Below are 21,179 nucleotides of genomic sequence, written 5' to 3' on the forward strand. Positions count from 1 at the left end.
GGCCAGAGGTTCACTGTTCACCCTGTTCGTACCCTAGAAGCTGCTTTAATCTGCCAAGAGTCAAATATCCAAGGTAAGATGTAAACAAGTAGCGTGTTGTTATGTTTCCATTTAAACAAGGAAATTATTTCAGTAGAGCCTTATGTATTATGTAAAAATATATTTTGAAGCAGATACGTTTTTTTTCAGATCCATTGGAGCTCTTTATCTAAAATTTAATGCCATAATATTTCTCACAGTCCTTGCAGCCTTCAGCTGTAATATTGGCTGTATCCAACAACAAAGAGCAAGCCTACTGGATTTAACTGCTTGAAAGTTAAGCACTTACCTCAAAAATAAGAGGTTTAGCTTTTGAAGGAAAATCCTGAATTTTAGTCTGCCATGGCCAGTGTTCTGTCACAGAGCTCACCAGCACTGAGGGCACCCTCAAAACTGATATGACATTTCTCCTGTCCAGCCTGCTCACTCAAGCTTATGCTGAATCTCTATCTTTGCACTTCCATCAATGACAGCAATTTAAAAACTGCTGACTCTGTTGGTCACCTTTTACCTGTGTAAGGACATAGCTACTGGTTGTTCAGCTTTCACATTTAAAAAAGGACAGTGATTACAGATGTACAGAATTTAGGTTTAGGTCCTGAATTTGTACTCAGGGAAACCTCTGCTGAAGTGACCTGAGCTTTATTCACTGTAAAATTTTATGCAAGCACTTCCCATATTCCAGCAAAACCCACACATTCCATACAAAACCCATAAACTTACCGTTTTGGCAAGCATATTTGTCAGCCCCTACATTTAGGGTGTTTTAATATGCAAGTACCATAAATGCCTATGCATATTTTAATTTTAATTATATCAGAGATCACACAGCTTATGAAAATAAGAGTACCTTACAATTTTTATAAAATTGAAAATAATACTTTTCAGGAATTACTCAGGTATGCTGAGTGTAATTATCTCATCTAATCTTACCTATGCAAAAATAAATCAGATGTCTAGTCCAAACCAATCACCTACGCTGGCTCTGCAGGCAACAGAGACACTTTTCCCACTGCAATGGATGCCCCATCCCAGCTAAAATAAAATCACATTTCAGATAGATTGGCCTCTTAGGTACTTCTGCAACTCAGCCGACTTGTACAAAGCCTAAAAGGTCAAATCAGATTGGATCAGATGCCAAAACGTAAGTTTAAGGTGTAGGTTTGACTGTCGTTGGAAACCAAAGAGCATCAGTGGATTCTTACAGAATGAAGCCTAAGAGTCACTAAAGCAGTCACTAAACACAACTGACAAAGCCCTGCAAGCCCAAGAAGCATTCTCTCCAGGACAGGTTTACTTATACACAAGACAAGACACACAACCTTGGGAGTTGCAACAGCTGCTGAGGCTCTGGTTGCTGACTCTGACCTTACACTTCCATTAAGAGAAGAGTCATCCTGCCAAGGAAACAGTAATACATTATTCACTTGGAAATCAATAGGAACTTTGATATTGACCTGAGCAAGAGTCAGATGCATCCTTTCCACTGATACTGATATTCCCCTATGCCCTTTTCTAGGTCTGTTTACCTGTGCATGTTTTCATACCCTTTTAAGACCATATAGACCACTAGAAAGTTGGCAATATCAATTCAGTTAAACAAACATATGTTATACTATGCTTGAGCATAGATTTAGTGATAGGTAAATGCTTTCTCTCAAGATCTTTTCATTTGCTTATTTTCCTGCCCTCACTTTAATAGGTAGGAAATATTGTCACAGAAGAAATATCGAACTAGGCTGCAAGTATTAAAATTATTCAGAAAATAAAAGATTTTTGCTTCCTGTCTCTAGTTCTACTGGAGGAATGGATGGGCCACTTTTTCTTCATTCTTTTTTTTTTTTTTTTTTAAGGCAATAAGATTAGCCTGAGAATTAGAGACTGTAAAATCCAACTTAAATATTAGGTTTATTGGTTCAGAAGAGTTAAAACAGAAATTGCAAGTTAACCAAAAAAAAAAATAAAATGCAACAATGCAACATGAGTTCTGTAATCGGACAGTGTGGGGTTTTTTATTTGTTCTACTAGACTGTTCTGAGGATACCAAACCAAAACATGTATTAAGGAGAATCGATAGACACAATTTATCTGCATCTTTAAAAAGCTTTTAACACCATCATTTTTATGAGATTATCAAGGAAAAACAGAACACATGGGTAAGTAAAGCGTTATCATGGACTAAAGACTGGATAAAACCCATACATACTGCCAATAAATATTCCAAATTGTTAACATTAATTTCATGCAACAATCAAAAATTTTTTATCAAAATTTATCAAAATGTCACACAACAATAGCTGTTAGTGCTTATGTTCAATACAGTGAGGTATTAAGACTAGACACAATGAGCCAGTGGTTCATAGCAGTAGTCTTAACAATACACAACAGAGGAATGTCTAAGTCTACAGTAATTACTAACTAATATAACAGTATCTGGTAATTTTTTTATGCAGCACACTGATCATTTCCATTTAGAATACAGAGCCCCACATAAGCAAGGATTTACTACAACTTAAGAGGAAAAATTAAATGTACACTATGTGATGATAAAAATGGTATATTTATTATGTACTATATAAAGCATCATGACCTCAGGAAAAATCTAAAATGAGTTGCCTATTCTCCAAAGGAATGTTTTAAATTTTGATTAGGTATGTTGCATAAATCACTAATCACTGAATATTTCTTTCTTTTTCTTTTTTTTTTTTTTTAACTGAAGATTGAGAATTCCTCCTAAGATAGTTTAAAACCTAAAATACTAAATGTGTTAAACTATTGGACAAAGTACCAGGGCTTTTATTGCTTTTTAATAACTCTACTGCTTTCTTAGTAGATGATGCAGAACAAGTTATAGTTATGAGACCAATTTAATCATGAAAAACAACAAATGATGACTGGAGTATAATAACACTATGGTTAATTTTGTCCCATTTATAAGTTACAGTATAATTCCAACAGTGTATTGTTATAAGCAGTGCTTTTGCCATAGAAAAGATGGTGAGAAATATGGTAATTCAGTATCTCAAAAAAAAAAAAAAGAAGTGTATTCTGTAAATATTTCTCCAGCCCACTGATTTCTCTTTTGTATTGTGGATTAGAAACCAGGTGAATTTGGTGTTAAGGTTTTCTTGTCACATTATCAACAGTAACTGCACTATGTCCCATTCCAAACTCATGGAAAGACCTCAGATTTGCAAAGCAGTCATCCCACTTCTTTTGTGACGGCAGATCCATGAAAGTTTTGCTATGATAGAGTCCCAGCTCTGAAAATCATGTGCAGCTCTGAAGCTAGTACTGAAACAGGTTAGTGCTACAGAGACAGATGTCCACAAAGCTTCCCAAGCACATCCTGCCAACTGCAATACCACATGGCCTAGAAGATTAAATTAAATTTATGAGCACGCTCTGCAGCAGGACAGACTTCGGTCCATTGTATTTCAGAATTACTGAGACACAGAACTGGAAGAATTTCAGAAGTGCAGCAAAGGTGACCAAAGGCATGTAACAAGCATAGTTAAGTGTGGTAGGGTGGTAGGACTCATCTACATAAAGAAAAACATATATACGTATATGAGGGGCAGTGCTGTAACAGAGGTCTATAAATTATGAGAGGCATGCAGAGACTAGGTAGGGAGCGGCAATTATTTTTTTTTAATAATAAAGGATTTTTTCTTTAAAAAAAAATAGCGGCAAAAAAAAGCTAACAAATTTCAAAGGGACTAAAAAAGAAAACTGTTCACACAACATTGTTAACCTGCAGAACTCCCTGCTGTTAGATGTCATAGTTGCAAGAAGTTCACACAGGTTTAAAGCAAGGTTAGACAACCTCATGTAAGAGAAACTCATTTCAGTTTTACTTCAAGAAATGCATAGAAATAGACTTCCAATCTCCTTGAGATGCAAATGATTGGATGCCAGGAGAGCCATTTATACCAGTGCTGCTCTTTACTTGTCACAAGTTTACACATTTCCTTAGATTACCTGCATTTAACAACTACTGGAGAAGGGATTCTGGGCTACAAACCTTTGATCTAACCCAGTACATCCATTCCTACAGGGGAAACAGGAGTGCAGACATTAGCAAAGCATTGTTGCAGTTTTAGCTCCATGAATAACACAAGGCAGCACCAATCACCATGTCTATTCATTTATTCCCTCCGCGGCATATCCAGTATAACAGTGAATCACATTACATATTACTCACTGGCACGACACACGGACTTTCAGCTGGTGCAGGTAATTTGCCAGTTGTCTTATTCTCCTGAGTCTCCGCAACTACCCCACATCTTTAAAATCTCAATACAGCACAATATAGTCATTGTTGTAGTCCTTATTCAAAGTAATTTGAGGCCAAAATCAATTGATTATATAATTTCTATTGAGGAAATCACAGCCCTTCACTGGAGCAATCTAATCTCCCAACAGTACAAAAGCTAAAATGTCACCAGATTATGGAGTTTATCTGCTGTGGAAAACCGTCTGTTGTGAATCTAATTAAGCATAATGATGGACTGGAAATGCTATTTTGAATTTATTTAAAATGTAGAGATTATGCACTGAATGCCATTAAAACTTGCTGGCCATTTTTTAAAGTCCACAAAGTGCAACTCCTCCATAATCATTAGTTCCAGCACAATCTGACCTCACAGCCTGCCCTTTGCAGGTGACAATAAGTACACAATACAGCATCACAGGAGCCATGCTCTAATGTGAAGGCATGCATTTTCCAATACTGTATAATTTTAACAGTTTCATACCAAAGAGAGCAGAAAATAAAACTTTTAAGACTATGCTTCTTTATATCTGCAGCTACCAACTTTGTAATGTAATTCTGCAGGAATACAAGCTTTAGCTGAAGACTGGCACTTTCAGCCAAGTGCTGCAGGAAGAAATATTTCATATCAATTTCCTTTTCTCTTTCTGAATCAGCCTAAAGCAGATCTACAGCACAGTACTGAGAGATACACCACATAGCTTTTGGTTCCAACAAGATGAACAGTAAAGCACTAGGATCAGATTTACTATGCCATATTGGAAGTCAAATAAAAAGCAAAATCAGGTACCCAACAATATGTATTAATATTCCAGTGGTAGCTTGAGATATATTTCTTATACTGTTAGACTACAAAAAAAGATTGTCTCTTGAGTAAGAGCTATGATTTGCACCCTGATATCCCAAATAAATTCCATGTTAAACAGCCAGCAATATATTTCCTCTGAATTATCCTTGCAGTTGCAGTGAATAAACCACATTTATTTAATGTGTTTTATTGTTCTATACCACATAGTTAATGTATACCACTTCTAATGTATTTGTTAAAGGCATACATGTTCTGTGCAAAAGAAACAACAGTACTTCAGTGTTGGATGATGTGCAATAAACAAAATCCTTTTATTCTCAAAGTATATTTAAAGCATTTAAAAATCTTCTGCATAAATGAACAAGTTTTTATTTATGTAAGATCTTATTTTGTGGTTTTGTTTTAAATACAGCCTGAAAGTCTATTGTATTATGTCAAAAAAAAAGTAAAGGTTCTTTTCTAATGAAAAATAATGCTAATGTGATGCTTTTGCTGATTGCCTTATTTTTTTGCTATTCTGCAATACAAAAGTAAAAATACAAAAGCCTGCTTAAGTAACAGGAGAAACATGTAAATAACTAAAAATGTCCAGTTACCAAGGAAACTAAAGACAACAGAGTAAAAGCCTCTAAGTATTCTTATTTAAAGAGTCTTTTTTAAAAGCACTGCAGCATTTAAAGTAATATTCAACTATAAATAATATCACAGATAAGTATTTTTACATGGATCAACTAATACTAAAATAACACATGGGAGACCTGCACTTTTTAAAACTAAAGTTAACTCTGATACCCATATAATATATATGAATATTTTTCAAGCGTGCAGTTCCAGTTCTGTAAGGACACTCTCTTTCAGGCTCCATGCTATAACTATGCAACCGGGTCTTTCATGCCATATAGTTTCTTTCCCTGTCTATCCAGTGCTTCCCTTGATTCTCCTCAGACCATTGTTCCCCCCTTCCCAGGTCACTTCCATTTCTGACACCAAATCAGAGTTACAGAGAGAGAAAGCTAAGGAGCTCACCCCATGCCTTTAAAGCTAAGTCAAAGATATCTTTGTATTTTATCCTTGCCAGAGAAAGGGTACTCAGCAGCATGGACCACTGGTCTGAACCAGTATGGCCATTTATCCCTACTGGCTGAAACATTATCCACATTTTGTTGGCACAACCCACTTGCTTCCACCTAGCCTGTATTTTATTAACCACTTAACAAGCAAGATGTAGAGATTCTTCCATCCTGAAACTTCTCAATCTTTAGGGGCTTTGGTGGGTTTTGTTGGCTTGGTGGTGGTGGTGTTTTTAACAGGTATAGATGAAATACATATATCATAGAATCATTAAGGTTGGAAGAAATCTTCAAGATCATCTGTTCCATCCATCCCACAACCACCAATGTTACTCACTAAACCCTGTCCCTAAATACCACGTCCAACCTTTTCTTAAACACCCCCAGGGACAGTGATTCCACCACCTCCCTTGGCAACCTGACCCAATGCATAACCACACTTTCTGAGAAGAAATTTCTCCTCATTTCCAACCTAAACCTCCCCTGGCACAACTTGAGGCCGTTTCCTCTTGTCCTATTGCTAGTTACCTGTGAGAAGAGGCTGACCCCCAGCTCCCCACACCTTCCTTTCAGGCAGTTGCAGAGAGCAATGTGGTCTCCCCTGAGCCTCCTCTTCTCCAGACTAAACAACCCCAGCTCCCTCAGCCGCTCCTCACAGGACTTGTGCTCCAGGCCCTGCACCAGCTTCGTAGCCCTGCTCTGGACATGCTCCAGGGCCTCGATGTCCTTCTTGTAGCGAGGGGCCCAAAGCTGAACACAGCGCTCGAGGTGCGGCCTCACCAGAGCAGAGTGCAGGGGGACGATCACCTCCCTGGTCCTGCTGGCCACACTATTCCTGATACAAGCCCCATCATGGTCACAAGAATAAGATGGCTGTATGTACTTTTCAAAAATTTCTGTTTCTTTTAATGATTTCAAGAATCATTTATCTACCATAAAACAGATAATACTTTATACTCATATGGATATTCAATACAGAAACATTAAAGAGGTTTCAAACTAGATATAGATATTGTATATAGACGATTTGCAAATAGTTTCTTTTAGAAACAGATAGTTTTCTAAAAGAAACTATTTGTAAATTTTAAATTAATAGAAACTCAAAAAAAAGTTAGTTTTAGAAACTATTTTTGTATCAATTTGGGTTGCAGTCTCCTAGACTCTCTATAGTGAAACAAACAATCAGGTACTTTGCATCTTTGCTGTGCTCCTTCACAGCAGTTAGCAAGATGTTCTTTCCTCTCAGCTCTCCAAGGTAGGTTCTCCATCAGTCCTCACTTTTCTCTGTCTCTACCTCATTCCTACATGAACTGATCAATTCAAATGTGTTCAGCTAAAACCGTAAGTCTATAACAACAGATATCTCTGTTTCCCACTTCTCTCTTTCTCCAGACCCCACTCACAGATGGTTTCTTGAAAACATGCTATGTGTAATGGCACTAATCTTCACCAAGGTAAAAAATAAATAAAATAAAATAAAATAAATAAAATAAAATAAAATAAAAGCTTCCAAACATTTGACTCATCATATATAATTTTTAAATCTGCAAATCTGCTTTCCTCCTAGAGTCATACTTGTTTAAAAAACAATTTTTTCCTTCATATTATATACGTTTTACTCCTCCCCCTATGTTCAAATTATTAAATATATTTTCAATGTGGTACATGCCTTTTTTTTCCCCAAAGACCCGTGTCTTGATTGTTTGCTTTCCCTATTAATTCTCCTGTTATCCTAGAATTTCAATGAGCCAATCTTAATTTTGAGTACTGTAATGTTTATGCTTGTACTTTTTTTGCAATACATATCAACAAACAAACACAAAAAGGAAATCCTCATCAATTATTTCAGTGTATCCATTCCTCTGAATATTACTAGAAATTGCTTACATGTAATCAAATTTTATGCATTCATAAAGACAACTATTGCTTCTCTAGAAGTATTTTTATGAGCCAAAGGTTATCCCAATGGTAATCAGTAGAATAATTAATATCAGGTTTGTCAAGCATATTCAATTACGTTCTTTACAATCATTATGTAAAATAGTTAATAAAGGATAGAGAATTTGTAGTATACTTCTGCTTTGTTGTTTGGGGTTTTTGCATTTGCCTTGTTTAAATTGTGCATAAATACAATTTGATAAATCTAAACATGGGCACTTAAGTAAATACACTTTTTTTTCAGAAGTGGCACTTAAATGCAAACATTAATTAAGGACAAGATACAAATAGTTGGATTTCTTAGAGGAGGATAAAAGTCTTGTGTACACTATCAAATTAAAGGGAATTACTATGGAACTTCCATTAAAACAGAACATAAAAGAACACCTCCCCAACCCTGCATAGGTCTTTGAAAACTTACTCAATGCGATTCTCCCCTTAAAGTGGGGAAAACTCACATTGATTTCTTTCATTTAAACAAAAGGAGGGCACTCTTTGTTCTGAAAAAATGAGCATATGCAGAGTGATTGTATTCCTGCTGCTGGTTAGCTCTGTAAACATAATGGATGCCGCTGTAAAAGTTTAAGAGTTCTCTGATTTGCACAAAGAATATTAATGGTATATGCAGCACATAATAAAGCTACAGGTATGCTTCCCTCGGGTCAACAAAAAATGCTTCCCAAATTTCCAATGAGCAACTGAACATGTACCTCCCCCCCTTCTTTTTCTCTCTCTCTTTCTCAAAGATAGGAACATCTACTTTATTTGCTTACTTTGTCAAAGAGTACCCTCTACTTGTGAAAAGGTCACTGTTAAAGTTATTGATAAAACTAAAAAAAAATATCCTTCTTTATGCATAGTACATAACATGTTCTTCTGCTTCAAGTTATTACATGTAAGGTTTGAAGATTACAAGAGGAAAGAATAGGAAATTATTAAATTAAGTTACATAGGAATTTCAATTCTGTTTCATTCTTGATGTCCTCTTACACCTTAATCATGAGCAATGTCGCATCCATGATATTCCCACGCAATGACAGATACAGATTTACACTGAGCTCTACACACATATGACAGGCTCCATTTGCCTTCTTCAGCCACAGAACTAAGAAGTGGCTTGCATGAGGTTTTTCTCTCTTTCTAACGCTTTTTCTCCCAACAGAGTTATCTCAAAGAATTATATGACCAATGAATCTTTTAGAGTACATTAAATTCTAGCAGAGTTTTGAATAAGAGGCTCTGTATACTTAAAACTAAGTAATGGCTAGCAACTCCACAAACAATTTCGTTCTGCTGTCATATTGTACTCTACAATATGTGTAATTCTGCATTACAATTACTACAGTTATTGCTATTTTTAACTGTCTGTACTATAGAAAACAAATGATGAACAGAGCATACATGTTGAATACGTCTGGTTTACAGCATTACATGTCATTACATATCCTTGAAGTCAGTGATCCTAACCAATCAATGCAGAGAAATCGATCAGAAGATCTTGATGAACTCCAGCAGACTTGCAATCTAGATGAAGGTACTAAGGTTAATTACTGGGTAATTTAGATGGAGGAAACAAACTATTTCATTTAAATTGCCATGAGGAGTTTTGAAGGCTTTTTTTTAATGAAATGTAAAAATATTTACAAATTAGGATGAAAGACTTGCCAAAGAATCTGTGTGTATTCTGTATATGTCACTAATTTTTTGACATGGCAAGGGGATGAGCACTTAGATAGAAAAATAATGACAGAACAAATGTGTAGATAACCTCAGAAAAGTTTAAAACAGAAATATAACATCAAGCATCCAGTTAGCCTAAAACAAGATAGCTTTGCTGAAGTCAACAGTGCTACAGTATTGATTTGAGTTAAAAAGCTTCTCATTAAATTCTCAATTCACATCCACTATTCTTTAAAATAAGTAAAAAGTGTTTTTCTGTTAGCAGAAAGCCTCCGAAGCAGCTGAAAAATAACATTTATTCATTGTGAACTAAGAAAGCCCTGGAACAGACAAAAAGCTTGTTTTGCCAGGAATCCATTGAAACAAATAGTCATTCAGCCTGCAATTCATCCCTTAGAAGCTTATTAAGGCAACATGTAAACAAATGTGGTGGTTGTTTTTTTGTTTTCTTTTGTTTTTTCCTTTTAGTAATCTGAAACACTCAGTCTCTCCTAGTCAGTTATGCCAGTTTCCCTTCACAAATGCCCTCACTTAGAGAGCTCTTACTCTGACAGTTGTGACTGTCCGTCTTTCTTAAACAGCTGTTCCTGCCACCTGTACAATAAATACCTGAGCAAGATCATAAGTATACAGATACACAGGACAATGCAACTTACGAGCCAGGAAAGGAGAAGAGTACAAAGGTAAGCATGACTTTCAAGCTCAAGGGGGATTGGTGACATATACAAAAGTACGTATTGGACCCACTCTGACAGCCAGGCATGCCTACTGGAATCTCAGATCATCTGCTGGTTTAACCCAGCAAAGGAGAAGTTATGCCTGAATTGCAAGGACAATGTGAGCAACGTTAACAGGTAACATACTGTTCCTTTCTCCTGTAAGGACAAACTGCTCGGACATCTTCTGGATGATGTTTACACTAAGGTAAACTACCATAAACATTTAATTTTCATATTTAGTATTTGGATGAAAAGAATGCTAGATTTATCTCCACTTACTGAAGTTTAACTATATCTCCCAAAGGGTTATCTTACTCTTTCTTACTCCCTATGGACTTTTTGAGAAATGTATACACACTGTATGACCTGAGAGATTCTTTGTTCATACATTTTTCTTGTGCATCAGTGAAGTTTCTCAGGTCTTGCAAGCTGAGTGTAACCTTGTACAGTAAACAGCAAGTTTCCTAAAGACATCTAGCCTTTCTCCGAGGCTCTACTACCAAATATAGCAGTGTTCTTAGTTAAAGCAAATAGGAGTTAGAACAACACGGAGATGATGTAAGTGCTACCTATCATCTTGCCTACAAATACAATTTAATATGTAAATTATTGTTAAAAAAATAAACTTACCCACAAATGTAATTTATAAACTGTACAAGTAAAAAAAAAAATTAGTATAATAAGTGACCATTGCCATTGGACTTGATGATCCTTAAGGGTCCCTTCCAACTCAGGACATTCTATGATTCATTCTATGATTATACTTGAAAAGGAAATAGGACTCCAAGAAGTTTGATGTTGCACCATTTAGATCTAGCAATAGTAATTATGATACTGAGTTTTATGAACCATGTTGCTTTCTGTGACACAAGGTATAAATGACTTTTGTATTATCTGCAATCTTGTATTAACCAGAATCAATCTTACTATACTCTGGTGAACATAGGACGTAAAACTATATGAAATTTAAGATTAAGGTATAATTTCAACTCAACTGAGATTAACTCATCCAAAAATTTCTGTCACTTATATCATCTCACATGAAAAGAAGACACACTTAATAAATGGAAAGGCCAGAACAGTTCTTACACATTTGTTTTTAGGTTTGCAAATCACTCAGTAAAATTTCCCAAAGAAGTAGGCTTCCTCTTTTACTCTCAAATTAACTGCAAACACTATACCAATTTACTTGGAACATTTGCCTAATATAAGTCTAATTTTCACATGTGAAAGCTACTACATTAGTCAGAAAGGCTAGAAAGAAGTGTATTTCTAATCGTCTCACAATGGGGACCCAGCAGTTCTGACTGTGTCTATAAATATATTATACATCGCAATAATATTTATAAGAAAAATAAAAGTATTTTATATCATAGTCTTGCTCGAATACATGCAGCTTATCACACTGGTTTCCATGTTTGTTAAACATCTCCAAATTCTACCACTTCAGCAAAATCAGATGACAAAACTAAGATCAGATTAGTGCTGCCCCTACTGAAGGCTAGAATTGTTCCACATTCAAGAAAATGAACAAAATTGCCATCTGGAACATAAACAAATTTCACACAGATCTGCTAACAAAGGGACTGAAAGTCTCACTCCCATACTGCCTGGTTAAAAAGAAGCAGCATTTAAAATGAAGCAAATGCCTATCTGCTCATTATTTTTAATTACACTTTAAATTAAAGTCTCCAATAGAGCACAGGCAAGTTAAGTGATTTTATTTTATAAATAAGTTTGCAAAATAAAATAAAAAATCCTAAAATCCATTATCTCTAGCTGAAAGAAATTTTGTATTTTTCATACCTATAAAATATTTCTGAAGATGTATGTTTTAAAAGCATTTCATAGAACTGCAGACAACCTTATATTCTGAAGTGTTTCAAATGTCTGCAGCTACAGAGGTGTTTTTTTTAAAGGTCACTGAAGACCTAGGTTTCTACAGATCATAACATCCTATGTGCTTTTTTCAGGATGCATCATTATATAAACCATTACTTATAACAAACTCCTTGGTATGATGCTATTGCATCTACATATTGACTGAGCCCATAGTGTTGGCTTACATTTGTATCAGGAAAATTCGGAGGATGGAACTATCAGTCTAGTTGTGTTCAGATAAGGTCTGACCTAACACATTCCTAATAATGACAGTACTGACATACCTGGTATGCTCCAGGGCCAGGGATGGTCTCTTCTGGTTCGTTAAAACACTCCACTTTGGAGTCAAATGCAGATATGTGGGAATCTGACTTCATCACGGAATTGTATGCTCCAGGACCTACAAAATTAGAGAGGAGGAAGAATGAAATTATTAAATGAATACCCTTTTTTTAAAAAAGACTGAATCATTTCTTCATCTAATTCTGTATGCAGACACACTTCTTACTATATTTTGGGGGGAAAATGAGTTAGTAGGATATTTGAACTTTTAAAAATGTTTGCAATAGTACCAAAAGATCATGCATTTAGATCTTCTAGAAGAGGCTACTATGACGTAGCACCAACATATTTCCACCATCTTGGCAAAATGGCTTAGCTCTGTTTTAGAAGAATTATGAGGTGGGAAGTGCTCACCCAGTCTCCATTCCACAGGGGCTTTTGCATTTCTAGCAACAAATCAGCTACCATATACGGGACCAAATTTGACTATAATAAAACAGTAGCAACCAGGCAATATCTAGACAGGGCATCAGGCATGATGAGTTTGGAGAATCACACTGGAAACTAATACTTTTTTTTCTTTCTGGTTTCTCTTCACTTACAAAAAGGTAATCAATACAAATGCAGCTCCATCCTTATAGAATAATCCAGCATTGCACATCTGAGAAAAACAGACTGTTTTAACAGCACCTAATCTTTCTTAGATCAGTGAAGCCTCCAAGTCTTGTCTAGGAGAATTTCTGCCATTTTACCCTCATCAGATTTCTCCCTGCTTAATCATACTGGTTTATTAGGTTACATAAGGCCTCAGAAAGTATGATAAAATGAATATATGAAAATAAGCACAGCATCTGTATGTGCCTACAGTGACTTTGGAAAGCACCACTGCTGGGAGTAGGAACATTTCCTTACTTTGTATTTGTGATTTTATTGCTATTTTGTCCAAAATGCTTTGAATACCTAAGAAAATGTTTCTATTATTATCATATCATTAGGGAAAACTTCTGATTCTGCATATAGATTCATCTTTCCTTTAAAAAAATAAAGAAAAATGCATATCACCACCACCTTAGCTTCTTCTTATCTGGAAGCTAAACAACACCCATTTTCACAGGAAGTCTTTCTTCCTCAGGGAAGGCTGAGGACACTTGGGTTATCCAGTCTGGAGAAAAGGAGGCCGAGAGGCAACCTCATTGCTCCCTGCAACTTCCTGAGAAGAGGAAACAGTGAGGCAGGTGCTGGTCTCTTCTCCCTGATAACCGATTACAGGACATGCAGGAACACAAAGCTGAACCACACTGGAGGTTCAGGCTGGACATTAGGAAAAACTTATTTACTGAGAGGGTGGTCAAACACTGGAACAGGCTTCCTAGAGAGGTGGCTGTTGCCACCATGCCTGCTGGTGATCAAGAGGCACTTGGACAATGCCCTCATTAATATGCTTTAACTTTTAGTTAGCCCTGAAGTGGTCGGGCAGTTGGACTTGATCTTTGTAGGTACCTTCCAACAGAACTACTCTAGTCTATTCTCATACTTGGTTTAGTGCATGCACTCTGTTGCCTTCCAGCTTCTGAGAAATATTCAATCTGTTTACGAGTACATCTGGATAGAAGCTGAGTCATACGCTCCCTTTCCTACTCTAATACTATGTTGCCTAGCATAAATGCTAGACAGTTCATGCTATATTTCTTTATAACTGTTTCTGCCTTTACTGTGGCATGAGTAGATTTTCTTACAGTGACACAGCAGTTAATGGAAGACAGCAGCTTCACGATTAATTTAATTTTAACCATAAAACTGGAAGATCGCTACATAAGGAACACTAGATGGGAAATCATCCTTTTCTAATTTTCACTTTGCAGTATCTCTCTGGACTTTCAGTGTGAATGTATTTTCCCTTTTATTCTCTTATCTTTACCCAAGCCCAGATGTATCACATTTGTGTTCTCAGTGATCTTGTGTATTTGTACAGCAACTAGCACAACAGAGCCTTGATCACTGCTCCCAGGCAATGCTGTGATTAAAAAATAATAAAATTTAAAAAAATAGAAAATAGTGTATTTTTCCTAGACAGTGGCCAAGAAATGACTGGATGCAGGGCTCAATCAAACAACTAAGTCTATCAGAACAGGATCAGAATCATATTTATCTAGGAACTGTGTCTAGACCAAGGTTAATCTGAATGGAAAGACAAATACACATCATCTTGTGATCAAGATCTACTTAAGTTCATAGAACATGAATACTCATTTTGTAGTGAATCACTTGCAAAAATAATTTAGCTGTAGTTTGATACCTAACAGGTTTTCTGCTCTTAGCATTTGTCATGAGCTTACTATTAAAAAAACCTTTCTCAAAGCATGTATATTCATGTATATAAAGAATTATTTTCTGGATTTAACTTTATTATATTTTAGATAACTCTGTCTGTATTGGGTGATAAAAAAGATATCATTTGACAAGCTGCTTGACGTTATCTTTCTGTCTTCCTACATTATAGTTGCTTTAAAACATTAAGCATTAAAATGTTTCTGTACTCTGCAGTTTTTGTTTAAGAATATATTCTCTATTATGTATGCTGCCACTCACAAGATACAGGTCAAAGACCTGCATAGCCTCTCAGGCATAACTTCCGAGTTGAATTATGTAGAAAGTATCTTCCGTTTATTTACTGAAATGCCACACTTTAATCACAGGTCAATGAAGAATAAAAACTTCTCATTAGAAATCAAATACCTATGAAAGGTATGTCTGCATCCAGATTGGTATATAATGGGAAAAATCAAAAGCAGGTGATTCTTATAATTCTATATTTTCCAGCCATATGGTAGCTCACTCTCCATGAAATGTCAACCAATGCTACAGGGCAAAAACAGCAGAGAACATGAGGAATGGGTAATTTAAAATGAAAATCTGCTTCTGGCTTCTCCGTCTGAGCATTCTACCACATTAGAAGAGGTCTGGAGAATTGCTCTTTGCAAATAAAAGATTTTAAATCCAACCTAGATTAGAAGCATAGATTTGTCTTTGCAATGAGGAAAGAATTTTTCATCCACAAATTATTCACTTGTTCCTCTACTTTACTGTTGCTTTTGCGATAGTTTATAAAACCTAGAAAAAACTACCGTGAATGAATGCTGAGGCATAAAAAAGTTTACTAGAGGACACATAATAGAGAGGAAAATGGAATTTCATATAGGAGTTTTGTAAAGTTTCTGATATATTCTGATCTTCTTTTCCCTGAACTCTGATGTAGCAACAAGAAATGGGAAAATGTACGTATAATGGAAATAATATATTCCATCTAAGAAGCAGGAGGTTTATTATTCTTCCAATAATTCTGTCAGAGAGGAGTTGGATAAAAACAGAAGAACACAAAATAACAATGACTTATTACTAACTAATCTACACTTCAATAAAACATGAAATATGCAAAGAAAAATATTGCATAGGAGCATGTACACAAGATTTTGTATCAGACTTTGCTGGATTTGTGTGATCTGACCTTTGTTTATAATAAGAAAATCACATTAATTGTTCCAGAGCTATTAAAAATCAGTGTTAGAGGAAAAATTGCTGGAGATTTCAAGCAAGTTGAATATGAAACAACTCCAAAATCTTTACCAAAAAAAAATGAGAGAGAGAGAGACTCCTCCACAATTTGACATAAAAAAAGGGGGGGGGGGGGGGGGGGGGGGCAGACAAATAATTTTAAATACTTAAACCCAAATTATTTTGTTAGGGTGCAGTTGGGCTATATTAATCTCTTCATCTACATAGATTATTAGATTATTTTTTCAAAACAAAACATCAGTGGACAATAATGAAATGAATCCCTTGAACAACAGTTCAGAAAATAACACAGCAGGTTCCTAGTTCAGTTTGGACCTGTAAATAGAATTATTATGATTCATGTTCCCAGGTCACCCTCCTCACCAAACCAACTGACCGTAGTTTTTTTTCCCCACCTTTCAAACGAGAGCCTACATAGCTGAACAAATGCTGCTCAGTTGTAGAAAAAACATCCACTTTGGGAATTTAAAGATTACTTTAACTACCACCCTATTAGAGAAAAGACTGTTAACTGTTACCCATGTTCTCCTCATTCAAGAAAATTGTCACTGTAACAGAGCAGCTTTTACATCTACAAGAGTTTTTAATTTGTCTCAGCTGTGTGTGATTAAGTCAAGCAACCAAAAGAGTCAGAGTTCACAGTAGTTACAAGGAGAAAAATACAATACAGCAATGATGGTGAAGGCTCTGTTTCATTTAAAGCTCTTTCTCCATCAAAAAAAAATATATAGATAGATTGATAGATAGGTGGATATTGTGTGGCAATGTCTCCACTCAAGCAGCCTCTCTCCTCACTAGTTGCCTTAGTTCCTACATCTGCACATATGGTCTATATCTTTTACAATGTGTAATTCAGTAAGAAAGTTCCCTGCTGCATTAGGTGTGATAATTTTTTTATCTTTTTTTATCTTTAAAATAACCAATGTTGCCTTCTATTCCAGCCTCTCCTTCCCTCTTTCCTATCAGTGGAGCAGCAATATGCAAAGCAGCCTAAGTCCCTCTTAAAATAAGCCTTGGACACAGGGCCAATGCAACAGACAAGAGGGACCCTACCCCTGTCCTAATCTCGGGTTCTGTGACATTATGAAATGCCTGAGCAAAAGAAGTCAGTAGGGAAAGTATTTCTCTCCCCTTTCCTGAGAAAATGGATGTTTATGTTTTATCTTTCCATTTCTACATGGGCTTTACAACAATTATTTACGTTTTTCACACTTTAAGATTAAATTTTTATAAGATTTTCTACTATTGATGAAGCTGAAGGCAGTAAAAGAGCTTTTATGTTCTACAGATGAGAATTCTGTAATTTGTGAATATACCAGTAAGCTTTCTTAATTCAAGGTTAAAGTTTAATAAGTTTATCTAATGGATCTTTTTGTAGATTATGACATAATACCCTAAGGTTAAGATCTGAGGCATAATAAGTACAAGCTGCTGAAAGAACAGTGTTTTTCTGAAGCCTGGACTTGTCAATCCTCTAACCAGGCTGCAAAGCTCATCTTTTACTATTCTCTCTTCAGGTTGTGAAAGTGGATATATTATGGGCTGCAGTTACTCCAGTTATGTTGTAACTATTAATACATAGGAGAGGCACATTAAGCTCTAAATGTACACAGATACGAATAGTGGGGAAATGTAGATGTAAAAATACATTTTCATGGTGTGGGCTTCTAAACAGCAGTAGCCAGGAGATTTCATACCCTGTTTTCTGTAAACATAGCAGCAAGATCAGCTTCCCACATGGCACAATTTTGCAAGCAGCGGAAGAAAGATTCCAGAAGTTGAAAGGCAATATCCACCAAACTACAGTACCGTCTTTGTAAACCAGTGAAACTCATTGATTTCTTAACCACTGAAACACACGTTGGGGTGCCATTATAATGGATCTGAGTTCAGACAGAGAAAGGGTAGGGGAATCAAAGGCAGAGGCTTAAGAACACAAGAGGATCTTGAATCTCCTCTGGGAAACACTTTAAAGAAAATAAAACACTTTTCCGTTTTAATGTTAGTGCCTGGAACGTGTAAATGCATTATGTAACACTACTTTTCAGTTTATGGAATTCAAAACTTGTAGTTGGATACAATTAATCAGCACATACATATGAATTAAAAGAATTTTATGGGGCTAATTTGATTAAGGACAATTAGGATTTTTTACTTTTAATATAAAATATTTGCATGTTTCTGATTCATAAATATTAGCTCATCAACAACAAATGTACTTGAGAAAGGAATTTAGTAGAGTAGAATAGAGTCATAGAACCACTGAATATCCCGAGTTGAAAGGGACCCACAAAAGATCACTGAGTCCAACTCCTGGATCCACACAGGTCTACCCAAAACTCAGACTGTACATCTGAGGGAGTTGTCCAAATGCTTCTTGAACTCTGAGAGGCTCGGTGCCATGACCACTGTCCCGGGGAGCCTGTCCCAGTGCCCAACCACCCTCTGGGTGCAGAACCTTTCCCTAACCCCCAGCCTGACCCTCCCCTGTCCCAGCTCCATGCCGTTCCCTCGGGTCCTGTCGCTGTCCCCAGAGAGCAGAGCTCAGCGCCTGCCCCTCCGCTCCCCCCGTGAGGGAGCTGCAGGCCGCCATGAGGCCTCCCCTCGGCCTGCTCTGCTCAGGCGTGAACAGGCCAAGGGCCCCTCAGCCACTCCTCATATGCCTTCCCCTCCAGACCCTTCATCATCTCTTGGATGCTCTCGAGTAGTTTTATGTCCTTCTGAAGCACAGAAAGTTCCATCTGAATAAGAAAAGGGAACTCCTTTACTATGAGGGTGACAGAGCACTGGAACACATTGCCCAGAGACGCTGTGGAGTCTCCTTCTCTGGAGATATTCAATACCCTTCCAACCTCAACCATTCTGTGATTCTTATGTTGTGGTACTCAAAATGCACACAGTACTCGAGGTTAGGTTGTACCAACGCAGAGCAGAAATGAAGAAATTATCATACTATTCAATGAGTAGTTTCTATAGTACGAATGTAAGAAGTCTTAGCATTATCTACTGAAAAAGGCAAAAGATGCAAGTTTACCAGTAATTGCAGTATCATATCTGTATGAATATGTCTCTAGACCATAGTTTTCTTAGAATATTATCCTTCCCCTTTCTCTAGAGTGCCTGAACTGTCAAGTATTATATAATGTACATGCATACATTTGTATTTGCCTGGTTTCAAAAAGGGCTGATACCTAAAATTTCACACTGAATTACTTGAGAACTACACTGCTTGCTTCTTGGAATCAGATACATTCATCAGATACAGAGGAGTACAAGTATCTACTTACGTGATTCTTAAAATTTTATTCTTTACGATTGCTTGCAACTTCAGCAATTTTGAACTGTGACCAAGAATTGCAAGCAAAAAAATGTAACAGGACAAATAAAAGGGAAAGTAAGTAATCTTGCCAGTAATAAAACCTTTCTCAGCTATTTTATGACTTAATCTAAAGGCTTAAATTAAATAGGAGGTACCTGTAAGGTCAGATGATTCTTTTGGCTTTCTTAAGTTGCTTTACACTGGGTAAAGATGCAAGCCGTAGAAAACCACAAGACATACATACAGATAAAAGCTTATTAGGTTTATTCCTTAACTCCACCTTATTTATTCATTTCATCTCAGTTGTGTGCGATGTTAAATTCTGCGGACTTCTGTGAATTGGAGAGACACGGAGTTGATGGATGGCCACTCTGCAGGTAAGGAATATGCTGGATGGTCACTCTCAAAGGGTTGTGATCAACGGGTCTACATCCAGGTGGGGATCAGTAATGAGTGGCATTCCTCAGCAGTCAATATTGAGGTCAGTGCTTGTCAATATCTTTGTCAGTGACACAAACAGTGACATTGGGTGTCATTGTCAAACTTGCTGAGGGAGCACTAAGCTGTGTGGCACAGTTGACACTCTGGAGGGATGGGATGCCATCCAGCGTGACCTGGCCAGGCTTGAAAGGTATGCCTGTGAGAACCTCAGAAGTTTCAACAAGGCCAAGTGCAAGTCCTGCATCTGAGTCAGGGCAATCCCAAGTACAAATACAGACAGGGTGGAGAATTGGGGCCTACAGGAAAGCTGGAGAGGGACTCTGTGTTCTGTGTAGTGTTAGGAACACTGTATTCAAAGGTAGTTGTTAAGTCATAACAAAGAGAAATGCTAAGTAGATAAGTGGACAGTAGAAGGCCTCACTGTTCCAAAATAAGGTAGAAGCTTGGAAAAAAAAAAAGAAAACAGGATGAGCAGTGGGATGTTTGTTTTACTGTTCTCACAAGTTCTCAAAACATAAGAGAGAAAAAAAAAAGGAAAGGGAGAAATTAAAGGGTTGATCAAAAAAAAATGTACATATATGGTATAGAGGAACGTCGAGTAGCTTGTAAACCTATAGTACTCAGACAATGAGGAAACAGGGGAGGTGATCAGGTGTCGGGTAGTAGGGAATAAAAGGTTATGATATGTTTACTATAATGCGCTCCTAATTGGCAGGATGCCCACCATTGCAATCACAAATAAAATAGCATCACAGAAGGTCCTGTCTGAAGAAAATTATTGAGATTTTTCTCACATCTTTAAGGTCCCTTCCAACCCAAACCATTCTATGATTCTATGAATGTCCCAAAGCAAGCACATAGACCCCAAACTACAGGCATAAGGATTCAAATATAAAAGAAAATGAAAAATAAATAGCATTAATAATACTGAAATAATTTATTTTCTCATTTGGCCTAGGTAGTGTAGAATACTCTGATATCAAGTAGTTTGACAAACCCTTCCAAAATGACTTATACAGTCCTCTAACCAGTCACAAAGTTGCCTAAATCTCTACGTATTTTCTTCAGATATATGATAGCTGAGCTTCTGTGGGTGGACTGACAACTGGAACCATCTTTTCCATTCATTAACCAGTACAGACATGTCATATTTAAC

General features: G+C 36.6%; 1 long non-coding RNA gene across 1 annotated transcript in view; it reads right to left on the reverse strand.

Moving 5' to 3' along the window:
- The window catches only part of LOC136790755 (uncharacterized), a 104,026-nt gene extending 90,991 nt beyond the window's left edge, over positions 1 to 13,035 (reverse strand). The window contains exon 1 of the long non-coding RNA XR_010831279.1: positions 12,693 to 13,035. This is a non-coding gene — a long non-coding RNA (uncharacterized lncRNA). The remainder of the gene's footprint in view (positions 1 to 12,692) is intronic.
- Between the last annotated feature and the right edge of the window lie 8,144 nt (positions 13,036 to 21,179).

The sequence above is a fragment of the Anser cygnoides genome, chromosome 4 (genome assembly GCF_040182565.1).
Source record: "Anser cygnoides isolate HZ-2024a breed goose chromosome 4, Taihu_goose_T2T_genome, whole genome shotgun sequence".
Taxonomy (NCBI): Eukaryota; Metazoa; Chordata; class Aves; order Anseriformes; family Anatidae; genus Anser; species Anser cygnoides.